The sequence below is a fragment of the Engystomops pustulosus genome, chromosome 4 (assembly GCF_040894005.1).
Source record: "Engystomops pustulosus chromosome 4, aEngPut4.maternal, whole genome shotgun sequence".
NCBI lineage: Eukaryota > Metazoa > Chordata > Amphibia > Anura > Leptodactylidae > Engystomops > Engystomops pustulosus.
The window spans coordinates 47,832,079-47,852,125 of NC_092414.1; the positions used below are offsets into that span (position 1 = coordinate 47,832,079).

The following is a 20,047-nucleotide window of genomic DNA, read 5'->3' on the forward strand; positions in this document are numbered from 1 at the left end:
GGTACTTCCCGGACATTGGGCGTTGTCCTGTGCCGGGTATTTGTGGGTGACACGGCCTTCCGTGCCTTAGGGCCTGCCTGGGTATAAGGGGCTTTCTTTGTTAGGGCCTGGGTGGCACAAAACCTCTCCACCAACCCCACCAGTGCCTCGGCATCAGACGGGTCCCCGTGTCCCACCCATTGTTGGATCTCACCCGGCAAGGCCCTCAGGAAACGGTCCAAAACAACCTTATCGACCATCTAGGCTGGGGTTGATGTCTCCGGCTGAAGCCACTTGCGGACCAAGTGAACAAGTTGGTGCATCTGCCCCCTCGGTGGTAGCGCCTCCTGGTATCTCCAGCTATTCACTCTTTGAGCACATAGATGCTGATCCACTCCTAGTCGGGCCAAGATCTCTGCCTTTACCTTGGTGTAGTCCCGGGCATCCTCCTCTCTCAGGTCGTTGTATGCCTGCTGGGGATCAGCGACGAGGAAGGGGGCCAACACTTCTGCCCAGTGTTGCTGTGGCAACCTCTCTCGGGCGGCCACCCTCTCAAAGCCTGTCAGATAGGCCTCCACATCATCCTCGGCGGTCATCTTGGTCATAGCTTTGTGGACCTCTTTCCTGGCGTCCTTCACCGTCATTGCTGGGACAGTCCTTTGCTGAGCAGCGGTCAGGGCTGTTATCTGCTGGAGCAGCAATCTGTTTGTCTCTTGCTGCTGCACGTTGGACTGGACAAGCTGCTTGATTAACTCCTCCATGGCTGTGGCTTGCAGCTTCAGTGCTGTCAACTTCCAGGACATGCACTAGTGTATACTTCACTGCACTTTGCCCACCATATGTGGGGAATTGCTCTGGTAGTTGACTGGTAGCAGTGCAGAAAGCAGGGACACAAGCAGGTTAAAAGTCCAACTTAAGTGTTTTATTCACACTTGCAAAACAGAACACAAATTCAGCCTGGGCTTAGGCACATGCAAAAAAACTTTACAAAAGTAATTCCTGCCCGGGTAGGCGCTGTCTAACACATTTGGCGGACCCTAGCTATCCGGGTACCAGGCTGCCTGGCACACGCTCTTGGCCAGCAGCAAGACAGGAGACCCTCAGTTACCTTTGCTGTGATAATGCAATCTCGCTTTCAGCTCTCCAGGTAGGGCCTCTCCTACTGCTTCTGGGCTGCAGACTAAATCAGGCCCTAACGAGACCTGTGACCTGCACCTGTGGACTATACAAAAGCCCAGGACCGAAGCCCGGGTGGAGTAGGAGTCCCACTACCAGCCTACCCCTACTCCATAATAAGCAGGGCCAGTACGGACATTACCAATGTGTCTGTGTTAGCGAGGCCAACATAGACAAATCAGACTATTCCTGCTTATCATGTCTGCATTAACCCTTGGGTTACTGCAGACAAACCCAGTGCTTTTACCACATGCATTTCATCTGCCTGTAAGACAGATAGCGGTTTTCCCACACAACACCTCTCACTTTCTCACACTACCTATATACTTTTATGACTTACTTCGCTCTTTTCCCTTTTGGTGTTTGAGGGTTAAGGTAGAAGCACATAAGGACGGCCAGATAAGTCTGATAAGTGCCACTAAAAAAGTTTTTTACATGCATATAAAAACCTAAAATGAAGGGACTGAAGGCAAAAAAAAGGGGCATCCAACAGGAGAAGGACAACTCCTATAACATCAAATCCCCGCGCGTAAAGGAACTCTGCAGAAAGAAACACAAATTAATATCATCAAATAAAAACATAAACAATGCACTTAAAACCGGTCGAGAGGACGGCTCTTCCCCAAAAACCCAACATCAGGGGTACTAACGGGGATCACAGGAATGCCTCAAACGACAGACACTCATTGAGACCAAGCGGTTGCATGGTTTTTAGACGCCAGATCCATTTAGTTTCGATCTGTTGTAGTTTCTTCATCAGAGAACCACCTCGCAGGGTCCTTTCAACATGATCAATTCTCCCAGATGGAATATTGTGTAAAGTTTTGGGCACCGTTGTATAAAAAGGACCTAGTAGAACTGGAACGGGTGCAGAGGAGAGCAACTAAGATTATTAGAAGAATGGGGGGACTAGAATACACTGACAGATTACTAAATTTGGGATTATTCAGTGTAGAAAAAAGACTAAGAGGACACCTCATTACAATGTACAAATACCTGAACGGACAGTACAAGGATCTCTCCAAAGATCTTTTTATACCTAGGCCTGTGACCAGGACAAGGGGGCATCCTCTAGGCCTAGAGGAGAGGCGATTCTATCATCAACATAGAAAGGCATTCTTTACTGTACGAGCAGTGAGACTATGGAACTCTCTGCCACAGGTGGTTGTTATGGCGGACTCTATGTACATGTTCAAGAGGGGCCTGGATGCCTTTCTGGAGAGACAGAATATCACGGGTTATGGGGATAAAACATTTTATTTAATTCGTAAAGGTTGGACTTGATGGACTTGCGTCTTTTTCCGGCCTTCTATACTATGATCCAAAACCTATGCAACATCAAGATGGAGACCAGAGCAATAGAACACAGGACATGGAAGCACAATGAGCATTCAGTTACAATAAACAAAATAAATCACTTGACTAGCCCCAAAGCGCAAGCACTTTGGGTCTCCAATCCCTGATACAATCTTCATAAACAAATAGTGCTGCTTAAATGCAGATGCGTTGCAATAATCTTCATTTATATGAATCCACATGAAAAAGTACAGGTGTTTTCAACCCCATGAGCCCTCTGCGCACCCCATGCATCCCCCGCACCTCTGCGCCATACCAAACCCTTATCAATGTGAACAAATTTGTTGGGACTTTAACTGTCAAACTGCATTTTTTTGATTGAAATGTATCTTTAGATGAAAGCGAGTCTACCCAGTCCTTACATCAGTACAACAATGTATATGCTGATTTGAAATTTCAGGACCAATGTACATTGCTGGATTTAGAAAATTAATCTAATCCCACACAACCGTCTAGGCATGTTCACATGCCATCATTATCCATTCCCAATCCGCCAATCAACTCACGCGTACCAGCTTTAGATCAGTTCCTGCATGTAATGGAAAGGGACTTAGCTATATTCTTTGACACTAATAGTCCCACTACAAATAGCAATTTAAATCTGACAAAATCTGGTCAGCCCTCAGTGTTTCTTATTACGGGATTGAACGTGTGGCCAACCCCCCTAGAGAGGGAGACCGTTGAAAAATATTGCTAAAACGAGAAGCACTGTGGATATCCGATTGGGCACCCGAATTCCATTGGGACTAAATCAGAAAACTGATATTATGTATATTTCTACTAATGCATCTGTAGATAAATGTGTCTTTTCTATGGTTTTCATACTAATGCGATTTATATGTTTCTTGTTTTTGTTTCCTGTGTTTTTTGTACAGCTGTATGTATGCAGTGTTTCCTTCTCCCCTCTGTAATATACTATTTTTATTTCACATATCTATTTTTTTTCATGGTCATTTTCCCAAGGGATTCGCAAGGGATTTAATAACCGACTCAAGCTCCTCAATGGAGATGGGCTGCTCCAGATCAGCTACCTCCTCAGGGCTCCGATAAGGCTCCATCTCTGATGAATGTACACCGGTAATCTGTGAAGACCAGGTGCCACTTCGATTCCTATCCCAGATGTTGGCTAGTACCACCTCCCGCAGTAGTCCAGAGGATACACTGATCCCGAATCCTTACAGTAAGATCCGGCAATGGATCCCGCCGAGGTTCCACTCCCCAGTCGGCCTGATCTTGACACCATCGTGGTCCAGCAATCCCGGCAGATTGCCGCTCAACACGAGCAGCTGGGACAAGTCACCGCCATGCTACAACAGCTATTAGCCAATCAGCAACAGGCTCCTGAGACTGCTCCCGCGCCTTCTACTACCCCGGCCTGTCTTCCTGCCGCTGAACCTAGGCTACGGCTGTCTATGCCCGGCAAGCATGATGGAAATCACAACCTGTGCAGGGGCTTTATAACCCAGTACTCCCTGCACATAGAACTCATGCCTTCTCAATTTGTTATGGAGCGATTCATTGTCAGTCTCCTCTCCGGGAAAGCCCTGGCCTGGGCTACCCCGCTTTGGGACAGAGACAACCCGGTCATGGCTACTCTCACTGCATTTCTGGGAGAATTCCAGTCCGTGTTTGAAGAAACTGACAGGCCTCCTCTGCTGAGACTACTCTGTTGAATCTGCGCCAGGGGAACTCCTCCGTCGGAGAATGTGCTGTCCAGTTCCTTACCCTGGCCTTGGAACTCTCCTGGAATGATGCGGCCCTGTCCGCAGCTTCCTTGGGAACTTGTCCTATCTTGGGAACTTTCCTGGGAAACACCAGCACCTAGGGTTCTTGGGAGAAGCATCCCTAGGTGTAAGCAAAGCTTCTTCATGCCTGATGATTCCGGTGATTCTCAGCATTTGCACCGGCACCGAGATTCAAGTCTCTGCTTCCTTGGACTCCGGTTCCGCAGGGAACTTCGTGGATACTGCTCTGGTCTCCTGGCATCATATCCCCGTGGTTTGCCTCGAGAAGCCTTTGGTCATCTCCTCTGTCAGTGGCCAAATCCTCTCTGACCCGGTCCAGTACTGCACCAAGCCTTGCAGGTCGGTGTGCTGCACAAGGAGAGACTGTATTTTTATGTACTACCACGGTCCACGTCCTCCATCCTGTTGGGTCTACCATGGCTGCAGCTCCATGCACCCGTTCTTAACTGGAAAAAGGGGGAGATCCTTTGGTGGGGTCCTGATTGCCTGTCTCGCTGTGTGGAGATGCCTCATCCAGTGCCAGAAGGTTTTTCCTTTGGGTTCCCAAGCCCCTGGAGGGTCTTCCCGCTTGCTATCAGGACTTTTTTGATGTCTTCTCGAAGAAGATGGGCCAAGACTTTGCCACCTCACTGTCCCTATGACTGTCCCATTGATCTACTGCCGAGTATGTCCCCTCCTCGGGGCCGTGTGTACCAGAAACCGCAGCAATGTTGGACTACATCAAAGAGAACCCGCATAGGGGATTCATACGTAAGTCCTCTTCTCTGGCCGGTGCAGGCTTTTTCTATGTGACCAAAAAGGTGGGGTCACTCAGACCATGCATTGAATATCGCGGTCTTAACAAGGTCACAGTTAAGAAATGCTATCCATTGCCGTTGATCATGGAGCTGTATGACTGTCTTAGTGGAGCCAAGATCTTCTCCAAATTGGATCTTCGAGGTGCCTACAACCTCATTCGGATCTGCCAGGGAGATGAGTGGAAGACTTTTAATACAAAAGCGGAACCCTCACTTGTGTATTTTTCTCCAAGACTTTCTGATCCGCAGAGAGGAATTATTCTATAGGAGATCGAGAACTGCTGGCAATTAAGCTTGGAGTGGAGGGAGTTCGGTTTCCGGTCAGCATCTACACAAACCACAAGAATCTCCTCTATTAAGGCGGGGGCAAGCTCATCACTTGTGCTCCGCTCTCTTAGGGCCTTACCATAACCCGCGCCTTCATGCTGCCGAAAAGAGGCAGCCGTCCCAGCAACACCTCTGCTCCCGAGATTCCTAACTCCTGTATTGCAATCTGCCAACATGGCGCCACAACGTCTCTCCACCCGGCAACAGTCTCCGTCAAAGGCATCACACGCCAACCCCAGCCCTGGGACCAGCTCCGGCGCGGGAGCTACACGGAGCCGCCGCCGCCGCCGTCATACCACCTCAGCCGGAGGTCAGCAACACATGTTGTTGTCACCCCTCAATAGTTCCACAACTACCAGCAGACAGAGTGGCGAGGCCTCACATGGCCCCTCTACTTCCTCAGGGGCCTCCCAGTATACAGAACCAACCATCCCCCCTACAGTTATGCAGGTTCTAAAGGAACTTATCCAGTCCCTTCCTACTAAAGAGGATTTAGACATGGAACTTGGCCTTACCTCATTGTCTGATAGGGTGGAAACACTAGAACGTGCTTTTTCCACTGCCCAACTACAATTCCAAACCCTCTACCTACAGTTAGATGACCAGGAGAACAGGGGGTGCCGCAATAATGTAAAGATCAAAGGCCTGCCTGAGCGCAACCCCACAGACGACCTGCAGACGAAAGTAAAGGACATTTTCAACCTAGTCACTAACAGCTCTCCTGACTCTTTGTTCGTAGTTGACCAGGTGCACCGCGTACAACGGCCAGGCCGTCCAGATTTGGAGACAACCCCCCCCCCCCTCCCCTCGGGACATTGTGTGCAGATTGCATGACTTCACAGGTCAGGAACGAATTATCCAAGCTGCCTGGTCCCACATACCCATACTCTTCGAAGAGTTACAAGTTAAACTACTCCCGGATGTTTCAGCTTGCACCCTATACATGCAACGCTTTCTTCAACCTCTCCTAGCTAAGATCAAAGACAGTGGAGGGTCTTCTAGATGGGGCCACCCTTTCCATCTCATTGTGAGAAAAGGTTTTGAGGTCTACACATCGAGATGCCCTGCAGACCTGCCCGGCTTCCCCTCATTTCTCAGCACCTCCCCGATTTCAATACCAGATTGGTTTCAAGTTCCGGCAGTACCTGCTGGATCCAGACAGCAAAGACAACGTCGCAGAGACCATTCCCCCACATGTTGTTGTCACCCCTCAATAGTTCCACAACTACCAGCAGACAGAGTGGCGAGGCCTCACATGGCCCCTCTACTTCCTCAGGGGCCTCCCAGTATACAGAACCAACCATCCCCCCTACAGTTATGCAGGTTCTAAAGGAACTTATCCAGTCCCTTCCTACTAAAGAGGATTTAGACATGGAACTTGGCCTTACCTCATTGTCTGATAGGGTGGAAACACTAGAACGTGCTTTTTCCACTGCCCAACTACAATTCCAAACCCTCTACCTACAGTTAGATGACCAGGAGAACAGGGGGTGCCGCAATAATGTAAAGATCAAAGGCCTGCCTGAGCGCAACCCCACAGACGACCTGCAGACGAAAGTAAAGGACATTTTCAACCTAGTCACTAACAGCTCTCCTGACTCTTTGTTCGTAGTTGACCAGGTGCACCGCGTACAACGGCCAGGCCGTCCAGATTTGGAGACAACCCCCCCCCCCCCTCCCCTTGGGACATTGTGTGCAGATTGCATGACTTCACAGGTCAGGAACGAATTATCCAAGCTGCCTGGTCCCACATACCCATACTCTTCGAAGAGTTACAAGTTAAACTACTCCCGGATGTTTCAGCTTGCACCCTATACATGCAACGCTTTCTTCAACCTCTCCTAGCTAAGATCAAAGACAGTGGAGGGTCTTCTAGATGGGGCCACCCTTTCCATCTCATTGTGAGAAAAGGTTTTGAGGTCTACACATCGAGATGCCCTGCAGACCTGCCCGGCTTCCCCTCATTTCTCAGCACCTCCCCGATTTCAATACCAGATTGGTTTCAAGTTCCGGCAGTACCTGCTGGATCCAGACAGCAAAGACAACGTCGCAGAGACCATTCCCCCACTCCAATCTGAAGCTCGCACTCGCCTTCTGCAGAACGACCCCTTGCTGGCTCTCCAAACCTCCCTGGAGATTTTCCAAACCTATCAGCACCTCTACCGTTTGAAGCCTAGGCAATGACCACGTGTCCAGCTGCCCCTCTACAGTAACTGTTATTCAGTCATGTTGACTCACATTGCTTTACAGTAACCTCCTGTTTAATACCGGTGCGGGGGGCTGGCTGGCAAGCCCCTCAAGTTTTGTGCCTCCCACTTTCTGGCTGGGTTCGCCTACCCTTAACGGGATTCCTGCCTTTCGCCCTTAACCTCTGTGGTAGGGCCCACAACCCCATTCTCACTTGTCTTTGTCCTTTTGTGCTCCTCTCTCCTTCTTCTCTTCTACCCTCAGCCCTCCTATTCCCACTTCCCTCTCGATTTCCCTCCCCCCTTTTTTTTTCCCTCTACCCCTTTCTCTCCCCATCAGCTTGGAGTCTCGACCAACCCTTGACCATTACCATGGTCCGACCTCACGCAGCCCAGTCAGCCTTGAGGGTGGGCTCCTTGAACGTTAAAGGTCTTCACAGCCCGGGTAAGCACTCAATTCTATTTGACTTGCTGTGTAGCAAAAAACTAAAGGTTGCTTTCTTACAGGAAACCCACCTATGCCTTCACAAGCCATTTGCCTGTCAGATTCACACTTTCCACATGCCTACCTCAGCCATACAACAAGCATCTTGATCTCCAGAGTGCTACTTTGGGAATTTTTGGATTCTTGCTCTGATGAAGGAGGACGCATGCTACTGGTGAAGGGACGTGTCTCGTCACAAGTCTACACCTTTGCATCTCTTTACCTCCCTAACTCTGTACGATGTAGAGCACTTTCCCTATTTCTAGACCACTTGGGTGAATTGGAGGAGGGGTTGGTAATCCTTGGGGGGGGGGCTTTAACGTTGCCCTTGACCCTGTTTTGGATATATCCTCGGGGGTGTCCAAACTCTCTGGCTCAGCTTTACGCTACATCCGGCGCACACTACATGACTAGTTAACGTGTGGCGACTGCTCCACCCGACTGACCGGGATTTCTCATTCTACTCACCTCCCCATGACGTGTACTCTCGCCTGGACATGTTCTTTGTAAAACACCAACACCTACCTGCTCTTAGGGACTCTCAGATTGACACGATCTCCTTTTCGGATCATGTCCTCACAACGGTCACACTATCCCTGTCCTCCCCCATGCCCCCACAGTGGCAGTGGAGACTTAACCCCCACCTCCTTGACGATGCTCTTGCCCTGGCGGATGTCAAGCGGGGACTTGCTGTCCATTTCGATAAATGCAGGGGTGAGATCTCCGATTCCTACATGGTGTGGGAAGCCCACAAGATACTGTCAAGAGGGACTCTCATGAGTCACGGGACTAGGCTTAAAAAGGAAAAGACGGCAAAGGTATAATCTCTTCTGGGGTGACTTAGAGATCTAGAAACGCTGGATTCGGAATTGCGTGCCCAGTTGACACAAACTCGTGACTAACTTAAAGGGAACCTGTCACCAGGGACCTAATTTTCACTAAAGACAAAGCCCATGACACCTGCAGTGCAAAAATACCTCTCTGCCTTTTCTAATCATTTGCGTTACAATATAATTGTGTGTTATAACTTACTCTTGCATCCTGTCAAAATCCTGGTGTAGTCACAGGCTGGGCTTTGGTTTAGATGCATTTCAAAAAACAACATGCAGGCTGCCTCCATCTCTGTGCTCCTGTACAGCTTGTCCCTCCCCCACTGATGTTAGGCAGATCAGGCTGTGACCTCTGAGAATGAGCAGGAGGTGGAGCTGTACAGGAGCGCAAAGGTGGGGGCCAAGCTCTGAGGAGTTAGTAACACAGACAAGGCATATGTTTTTTTAAATGCATCCATACCCCTGTGACTACCCTAGGATTTTGTCAGGGTGCAAGAGTAAGTTATAACACACAATTCTATTGTAATGCAAATGCTTAGAAAAGGCAGAAAGGCATATTTGCACTGCAGGTGTAATAAGCTTCTGCAACCTTCCTTATCGGAAGAAGACCTTATTTCCCTAGAGACCCCATTAACACCCGAAGAACTGACAGCCGCCATCAAAAATTCCCCAAACGGGAAGGCCCCCAGACCCGATGGGTTTTCACTTATTTACTACAAACGCTTAACAGCAGACCTATCTCTCCATATGCTTGCCGCATTTAACTCCCTTACCTTTGGTTGTCCCCCTCCTACAGATACCTTGCGAGCCAACATCACAGTCCTACCAAAACGTGGTAAGGACCCCGCGCAGTGTGCCAGCCATAGGCGTATTTCTCTCCTCATCGTGGACACCAAGATATTTGCTAAGATTCTTGCCACCCGTTTCATGCCACTGGTAGTTAAAATTATCCATCCCGACCAGGCAGGATTTCTCCTTGGTCACGAGGCCAGAGATAACTAATGTCCACAGATGCTGAAAAGACTTGTTATAGGGTTAACTGGGTTTTTATGGCTGAGACACTTTGCACCATCATCCTGAAGTCTAACATGATGCACTGGATCTTGTCCCTTTATTCGGTACCTCGGCCATGGTACAGGTTAACGGTAATCTCTCTAACAGTTTCCCAGGCTGCAACGGCACCCGCCAAGGGTGCCCTTTGTCACCTCTCATGTTCATCCTTACTCTCAAGCCACTTCTACGCCTCCCGATATCTCTGGGCTGGGCTGATGATTGGAGGACAGGAATCGAAGATTGTGGCGTATGCAGACGATCTTCTGCTCCTTGTGACCAATTCCAGAGTCTCCCTCCCCAACCTGATGAGATGCCTCAACGAATATTCACGCTGGTCGAACTTTAAAACAAACTTCTCCAAATCACTTGGCAGGCGCATTCTCCTTCAGGTGGTCTTCAGAGGCTCTATCTTACTTTGGGACCTTGCTATCCCTGGACCCCAAAGACTTATACCCACTGAATTTCCCTCCTCTCCTTAGGGCAATAAAAGTGGATTGTGATTCCTGGGGTAAAAACACCTATACCTGGTTAGGACATTGCACAATTTTCAAAATGAATGTCCTCCTCCGTATCCTTTTCCTTTTTCAAAATCTCCCAACCTGTCTTCCATCTGCATTTTTCTGTGCATTTCAAGCTATACAACACTCGGTCATATGGGCTGAAAAACCGTGAAATTGAAAAGGGAGGTCTTGTATAGACCCAAAGACCGGATGTGCCTTTCCCTTCCAGATATCAGATCCTACCACAGGGTGGCACACCTTGTAAGAGTGATTGAATGGTCCTGCCATGCTAAAAGTAAGTCCTGGGTGCCACTTGAGCAATGATTCTTTACAGTCCCTTTATCAGCCTCCCCATGGTTGACAAATCCCTGACACTTGGACTGCGCAATCACCCAACTATATGGCCCACCCTGAAGGTGTGCCACTCTAACGTCGTTAGAGGTTTTTTCATGTCTTCTCACTAGCCCATGTTCCGCATCCTGGGGCATCCTAATTTTTGACCCGGCCTGGAAGACACTATCTTTCGCAACTGGAGGATAGCTGGCATATGTAATGTTTCCCATTTCCGGGCCGGCAACTTTTGGCGATCTCTCCTCAGTGTGGCAGAGTCCTCAGGGGTCTCGGTCCTGAGCCCCTGGTGCTCCTTTGCACTACAGACTTTCCTGCAAACCCCGCCACCTCCAGACTCTTATGACGATACACCTACCCCCTTTGAAATGTTGTGCTCGGGTGCTGGACAGCTGCAACATGGCTTCTCCATTACCTACAATATCATACACTGTCCAGAGAACCAACCCCCTCCTAGATTTCTTCTTACAAAGGGAACTAGACCTTCAAGTGAGCAAATCTTCTCCCTCTCCCATGAGTCATCCATCTGCTCACGCTTCCAAGAATGTAATTATAAACTGCTGTCTAGATGGTATTGGGTCCCAACCCGACTCCATTCCATGTTTCCGGAGGCTGACCTGACCTGGAGGTGTGGAACGGAGTAGGGCATGTTTCATCACATTTTTTGGTCATGCCCAACATTGACACCCTTTTGGGATTCTGTACGATCCACTATTAGGCAGATTGATGATTACTCCCTGCCTCTTGTTCCTTCTTCAGCACAGTGAGATCTCCTCCCAGGTGTACAAGCGCTCACTTCTTCATTTCCTCGTTATGGTGGCACGTTCATGTATTCCGCTCTTGTGGCTTCAAACAGGTGCCCCTTCTGTTTGTTCTATTGTTGCTCATTTATTTTTATATCTTGTGTATCTGTTTGCTATGTCTTATTTACACTTGAAAATGTTTACATAAATAAAGAATTTAAAAAACAAAAAAAATCTCCTCTATCTCCAGACTGCTCAGCGCCTCAATCCACGTTAAGCTCACTGGTCACTCTTCCTTTCCCGGTTCGATTTCCTCATTCATTTCCGTCCGGCTGAGAAGAACATCAAGGCTGTCGCCCTCATTTCCCGATTCTACTGGTGGCCAGATCTGGCCAAGGATGTTCGGGACTATGTGGGTTCCTGTGCCTGGAGTAAGCCAACACGTCTCAAGCCTGCTGGTCTTCTTCTGCCATTGCCAATATCCAGCTTTACATGGACTCATGTGGCCATGGACTTCATTACGGTCCTGCCGCCTTGGGTGACTCTTGGGAAGCCGCAGGCCAGAGCGACTCTAGGAGCGGCTCTTGGCACACCGGAGCAGCTCTTGGCACACCAGAGCAGCCTCTAGAAGGACTGAAGACTCTGGAGCGGCCACTGGGAAGGCCGGAGATTCTGGAGCGGCCACTGGGAAGGCCGGAGATTCTGGAGCGGCCACTGGGAAGGCCGGAGACTCTGGAGCGGCCACTGGGAACGGGGAGGCTCTGGTAACACCGGGGACAAGCAGGGCAGGCATGGAAGCCGGGCTTGAGGTTGTTCAAAGCTGGAACCGATTTTTGCCAGAAACATGTTATAGGTAGCCATATACGGATCACCACTATCCCATAGAGGAGTAGCCCAGGGCTTCTTCAGAGACCAAAGAGAAGACAAACGCCAGCTTAGAGCGTTTGGTGGTGAACTGGGAGGACATCAGTTCAATGTGCAGTGAGCACTGGGAAACAAAGCTGCTGCACAAATTGGGGTTGCCATCAAATTTGTTTGGTTGCATAAAAAATTCGGGTCCAGACTCTACTGCCGGAAAAAATGGCGGGGTGACTAGAGCAATAGGAGGAGGAGTCGCGGGAGCCTGCTGCTGGGAGGCAATCATCCACCGAAGGGTGGCAGTGAGTTTGTCTAGAAGTTCTTTTTGGACAGCAATCTCTTGAAACTGCTGGGCGATAGTGCTGGGATCAGCCAGTAGCTGGAGTGGGTTCTTGGCACAGTCCAGAACTTAAGCAGGATACATGACTTTGGCGGAGTCCATGGCCGGATCTTAATGTCACACACGGGGGTGTGGGAGAGTCTCTTGGCGCTAGAGTCTTTCGACTCCCTGGACCACCGTGGGTACTAGCCACATCCCGGGACTGGAGTCTAAGTGGCCCCTGGTCTTCGCCAGAGCCCGCCGCAAAGTGGGACGGTCTTTCTGCGACGGGGTGCCACCAGCTCGTTCCACGGGTGCGACTAGGCTGCGGTGGCAGCCATGGTAGGGAAGCAGGAAACCAGACACAGGGATGGCAGGACCTCGGGATGGCAGGACCCAGGATGGCAGGACCACCACAGGAACACGGGACCACCACAGGAATACGGGAACGCCACAGGAACACTGGAGAATAGACACACGGAGAAAACCTGGGAACACTGGAACACAGGAGGGCTTTCACTTCAGGGAAATTACTTGAAGATCTGGCAAAGAGTGAAGGGAGGTGCCGGATATAAGGGCGCGTCAGATTAGCCAGTGCCAATTAGGAGGGAGCTGGCCCTTTAAATCCTAAAGAGCTGGCGTGTGCGCCAGACAGACAGGAGGATCGGGCAGGTGGGTGACCACGCCACAAAGGAGGGCACGGTCGTGACAGGTTCCAATGTGTTCGCCTTTAATCTTACCAAGATTACTCATCAGTTTACAGAATGATGCCATCACTGATGTTTCCGATACCATTACGGACACTACTTCTTCGTAGGGACCACTACGAACAAGTTTTCTGCACCTGTACGAAATTACAAACGGGTACTCCGTCCTGCTTTGTTGACAACAAGCTATCATTATCCTCTGTTTAACAAATTTTCACCATACTCTACTTTGGATTGTGACTCTCATAGGACCTAAGATGACACTTTCAAAACAAAGATTGAACTTACTGAATGAGAGTTCTTTATTTCCGCAACCTGACCTGATTTGTAAATGGACCCACCTGCTTGCTATCTGAGTTTTCCATATCATATATTGTTTTTGTGTTATTTCTGAGTGCCAACTCAGGTTTGCCCATATTGATACTACTATACAGGCAGTCCCCGGGTTACATACAAGATAGGGTCTGGAGGTTTGTTCTTAAGTTGAATTTGTATGTAAGTCGAAACTGTATATTTTATAATGGAAGTTCTAGACAATTTTTTTTCTTTTGCCCCAGTGACAATTGGAGTTTCAAAATTTTTGGTGTAATTGGACCAAGAATTATCAATAAAGCTTCATTACAGGCATCTTACAGCTGATCATTACAGTCTGGGACTATAGTAAAGCATCCAGAGAGCTTCACCAGAGGTCACAGTGGGCAGAGGGGTCCGTCTGTAACTATGGGTTGTCTGTAAGTCGGGTGTCCTTAAGTAGGGGACCGCCTGTATATGAACTTCTTAACAACCTTGACATGTTCCTTGATCTATATACTGACTTAATGTAGCTGTCTGTGATATTATACATATAGGAACAGTATTCAGACAGACGATAATTTTTTCGTAATTATTGGTGCAATTATTTATTTGTTGGTAGTGTTAGACTCACCTTAAATCGAAGCCCTCGTCCTTGAGCTATTTAGCTCTACTCTGTGTATAGCATTGTTATGGATTTAGCAACTACACAGGTCTCGAATACAGTTTTGACTTTTATGAATATATGTGTGATTATGTGTTTTTCATTCAATTTTGGCATATCGATCTTGTACTTGCCACACTCGGTGCAGCCGCATAATATATATATATATATATATATATATATATATATATATATATATATATATATATATATATATTTTATATGTATGTCTATTTAAAAGCTTTGTGTCTGGACTGAGGACAATACCTGCCTCTCTACACTCTGCTCTCTACACGTCCATTCCCCATCACCTGGCGTGCGGAGAGGTGGCACATGGCACATGTACAAGGGCAGCACCTATTCTCTGGGACTACAAGACTATATTATTTTGTTTTTTTCTGTTTTGTGATTCTTTTTATTTACAGGTTTCTGGTTGCCCCATGGGAGCATGCTTTTCCCCATCTCTTGCTAATCGGTATATGGCCCTATGGGAGGAACGTTTTCTTTTCAATTGTCATAACCCTTTTGCTAATATGATTTCCTGGTACGGTAGATATATCGACGACTGCCTCCTGGGGTGGTGTGGGCACCGGGAGACAGTAGTTGATTTCATCTCCTACATTAATTCTAATGATTTGAACCTATTTGCACCTATCTTGTTACTATTGCATTTTTGGATGTCCGCCTTACAGGCAACTCAGTGGAGAGTGCTATTCACACATCTCTGTACTGTAAACCAACTAGCTGTAATACCACCCCAAGCACACGACTCGTAACTTGCCCATTGGGGAATTCAATAGGACTAAACGGGCTTCTTCTACCGATTCCACTCACCAGTCAGAAACTAATGTCATTACCAATCGTTTGCATCAAAGAGGCTATTCCTCTTCTGTATTTCAACGGGCCAGTAGAATAGTTGATTCCCAGCCCTGTGCTCATTATCTCAAAGAAAAATCCCATTAAAAAATCTACTTCTTTAAAAGCTGTCTTTAGTACTCAGTATGCACCGATTTACCCACAAGTTGTTAGCCTTATCAAAAAACATCTGGCCATTTTGGAGTGTGTTAATGTTTTAAAAAAGATTCTTTCCATAGGAATTTTGTGCACTTCTAAACGTGCCCCGACCCTTGCCACTTCGTTTTTCTGAATAGGAGTCTGTTCCTGCATGGCTGACCCATAAGGGTATATATACAAGAGAACAGGAGATGTGTCATCTGACAATGTGCAAAATCACTTTATTGAAATAGCAATAGTGGAAGTCCGCCATTTAGGAGACGGAACGTGTGGGGAGCCCTCCACCTCCTCCACACCAATTGTAGCACCCAAAGGCTATCTGATATGGGATGCCAACTTTAGACCTTCCTGACTTGCACTTGGACCTGTAATGTATTGAGACTAGTTAACATTTAGGACTTACCTTTGTTGACCTTTTTTTCATCCTCATAATAGGTTCTGTGTATTGTTCGGGTCTTTACTTGGCATTTATTTTGTCTACTGGGTACTATGGGCGCTCTTGGAGTACTGTTTTAGTGCAGGAGGTGTTTTGCCAGCTATCCTTGCATGGAATTCTGGCCTATGAGTTCACTTGTGTACTTGGTACAATTTAATTTGTCTTTCTTTTCTGTGTCGGAATATATGTATGTTTTTTGCTATTTCCATAAAGTGATTTTGCACATTGTCAGATGACACATCTCCTGTTCTCTTGTATATATTGATTCTATTTGATGTGTTGACAGATACCGTTCTTGACATAATTTGTTATGTACCTGGTGGTTGTGCAGGGTCCATTGTTGACTATTATGACCTATTATGGTAGATATCGCTGTGGCCGTGGCCGCTGTAACATATGTAAGTTCATGCAGAAAACAACTACTTTTTCGTCCCTTGTCAACAAAAAAACGTTTAATCTCACTAGACACATGAACTGCGAGACTACACATGTGGTCTAACTCGCTGAAAGCTTAACATGCAGGCTCCAATACGTTGGATGTACATATCGCAAACTGAAAGACAGACTTTCAGAACACATCAAGGATGCAAACCCTAAAACTATTTCCAGTACTTGCAACTTGACAGGTCTCTCCAAACGTTTTCGGGACACCATTCTGGTACTATGACTATCTTGAAAGTAACATCGATTGATCACGTTTCTCCCTCGAGGTGTGGCGGTGACAGGGTTAAAACCCTTCACATCAGAGAGGCTCAGTTGATCCTTGTATTGGACACACGGCACCCTCTTTGTCTAAATAAAAAAGTGATCTACTGTATATTTATTGATTATTCTGTGTTATAGGTTATTTCTTTTCTTCCTTTACATGTATTTTGATATGTTATATTTTGATTTGGCATGTTTACATCTTGTACCAGGGCAACTCCAGCCACTTGCTTACTAATCATCTAGTTTGCGCCTGATTTATGGGAGTGGGGCTGCATTTGATGCACTTCCTCGTCTTTATTTAAACTTAGGTTCACTCTCTTCATCTATAGGTATGAATAAGGACCCATTTGGTCTGAAACGCGTCACCTTTTCTTTTTGCTCCATGGACCTTCTGATTTTAACGATGTCTTAAATAAAATGTTTATTTTTTTAACCTACCCTTTTCCCTGCCCGATGCCGTTGGACCCTCTTGTTTTTTTACATTCTAGTAGTTATATTGTTGTACATAGGGAGCAGTATCATGGTTGATATTTGCTTACTGAAATTTCTCTTTCTTTGAGTCCTTGAGGCAGCACATACACATGGGACTTACAAAGCTGAACCCTCTGAAGTTTGGATGTCCAACTTATAATGCTTTATGAATGTGGAGGAGGATGCCCACGTAGCGGCTTCACATATTTGTTATAAAGAAACTTGCCCAAATTTAGCCCAGGATGCTGATGTAAAGTGAGTTATATGAGCTTTGATATGAGTAGGAGGATCTTGGCCTGAGAAGGAATGGCATTCCTTGATTGTATCTTTCAACCATCTAGAGAGCGCGGCTTTGCTTGCTCTGTTTACCTTGTTCGGCCCATAGAAAAGAAGGAAGGGAGAATCTTAGAGACGTTAGGCAGAATCCTAGCCGGGGACAGGCAGGTGGTCAGAATAGGCAGCACTGGATGAGAGTCTGTGACGTAGCAACAGGTCAAGGCAGGCAGCAGAGGATCGTAGTCAGGAATGGAATCAAGGTCCCAACGGAAAATCACTATAAACGCAAAGGACAGGGAACAAGCTAAGGCTGTGAGGCACAAAGATTCGTCATGGAACCCAGGAAGGGGCTTGGAATGTACCGGAAAGGCAGATGGCCAGCGCCAAACATCAGTGCGCTGGCCCTTTAAACTTAACAGAGCCAGCGCACACGCACCCGAGGAGCCACGGGAGACGCCGCTTGTATACACTACATTCCATCATGTCCTTCTTATATGCAGGTAAGTTTGATAAGTCCATGACCACAATAACCACAATTTCTTTTTCCCTCCAGTTTCCCTCTATTATATTGTTCTCCTCTGTGTTAACTTACATAACATTGTAACATCAGTAGATCTCAAAATACTTGGAGTTGTTGAAGGGAACCTGATAGCAGAAAAGTTTAGCATTTGTCTTATTATGTCTCGATTTGAGGCATCGTGAGAAAGAAATATCTCTGCATGTTGCAGCAACAGACAGTTATGAAAACACACATACACACACATACACAATTCGTCACAAATAAATTCTAATCAAATAAAATTCTTTGAAACAGAGTGGTTGATTCATATTTTTTAGATACAGTTAGGGCCAGAAATATTTGGACAGTGACACAATTTTTGCGAGTTGGGCTCTGCATGCCACCACATTGGATTTAAAATGAAACCTCTACAACAGAATTCAAGTGTAGATTGTAACATTTAATTTGAAGGGTTGAACAAAAATAGAATAGAAAATGTAGGAATTGTACACATTTTTTTACAAACACTCCACATTTTAGGAGCTCAAACGTAATTGGACAAATAAACATAACCCAAACAAAATATTTTTATTTTCAATATTTTGTTGAGAATCCTTTGGAGTCTTGTAGATTTATATCTGGGGCTGAAACCCCTAATCATTGTAAGGTGACTTTCAAATTAAATGAGTCTGTGTCCAGCGCTGGAATTTGACTAACTTGAAGGAAAGACAAGACCTGTCCTTGCAGGAAGTTAGCAACAAGACTGATAAGTTTTATTGAGGGACCGACATTTATAGAAAACCATAAGGCACTTTACATAAGGCGTGTAATTAGGAAAGCAGCAACTATAATTGGGTGTTCTCACCCAGGAAATGTAACACTATTGGATGTAAGCACACAAAGGAGTCTAATACTATTGGCTACATGCAAATACTGAAACTTCACATAAACCAAATGTCCAGATGTCCACCTGGATACCTTCCACTAGGTGGTGCTAGCGAGCACTAAGTCTTTGTGTGCTTTTCTAAGAAATGAGCCCCCACCCAAACTTCAGTTATCACTACACAAAGTTATGTGAAATAATGCTGAATCTTTAAAATGTCCGACAATACGTAAGATGGCGTCTGAGTCCAGTGTAATATCTTTAACAGGAGGCAATCACTGCCTTAAGTCTGGAACCCATGGACATCACCAAACGCTGGGTTTCCTCCTTCTTAATGCTTTGCCAGGCCTTTACAGCCACAGCCTTCAGGTCTTGCTAGTTTGTGGGTCTTTCCATCTTAAGTCTGGATTTGAGCAAGTGAAATGCATGCTCAATTGGGTTCAGATCTGGTGATTGACTTGGCCATTGCAGAATGTTCCACTTTTTTGCACTCATGAACTCCTGGGTAGCTTTGGCTGTATGCTTGGGGTCATTGTCCATCTTGGCTGAATCTGGGCTGAAAGTATATCCCGGTACACTTCAGAATTCATCCGGCTACTCTTGTCTGCTTTTATGTCATCAATAAACACAAGTGACCCAGTGCCATTGAAAGCCATGCATGCCCATCAGAGGATGTGGTGTGCCTTGGATCATGGATCATTCTGGTACAGGTTGATCTTTGTCTCATCTGTCCATAGAATACTTTTCCAGAACTGAGCTCACTTCTTGAGGTGTTTTTTGGCAAATTTAACTCTGGCCTGTCTATTTTTGGAATTGATGAATGGTTTGCATCTAGATGTGAACCTTTTTGTATTTACTTTCATGGAGTCTTCTCTTTACTTTTGACTTAGAGACAGATACACCTACTTCACTGAGAGTGTTCTAGACTTCAGTTGATGTTGTGAACAGGTTCTTCTTCACCAAAGAAAGTATGCAGCGATCATCCACCACTGTTGTCATCCGTGGATGCCCAGGGCTTTTTGAGTTCCCAAGCTCACCAGTCAATTCCTTTTTTCTCAGAATGTACCCGACTGTTGATTTTGCTACTCCAAGCATGTCTGCTATCTCTCTGATGGATTTTTTCTTTTTTTTCAGCCTCAGGATGTTCTGCTTCACCTCAATTGAGAGTTCCTTTGACCGCATGTTGTTTGGTCACAGCAACAGCTTCTAAGTGCAAAACCACACACCTGGAATCAACCCCAGACCTTTTAACTACTTCACAGGTTAACGAGGGAGACACCTTCAGAGTTAATTGCAGCCCTTAGAGTCCATTGTCCAATTACTTTAGAAAAAGAGGAGGCTATGCATTACAGACCTTTGATTCCTAAACCCTTTCTCCGATTTGGATGTGGAAACTT

At 46.7% G+C, this 20,047-nt stretch overlaps 1 protein-coding gene across 7 annotated transcripts in view; it reads left to right on the plus strand.

Moving 5' to 3' along the window:
- STING1 (stimulator of interferon response cGAMP interactor 1) overlaps positions 1–20,047 on the plus strand; it is a 106,503-nt gene that overhangs the window by 17,275 nt on the left and 69,181 nt on the right. The window lies entirely within an intron of this gene.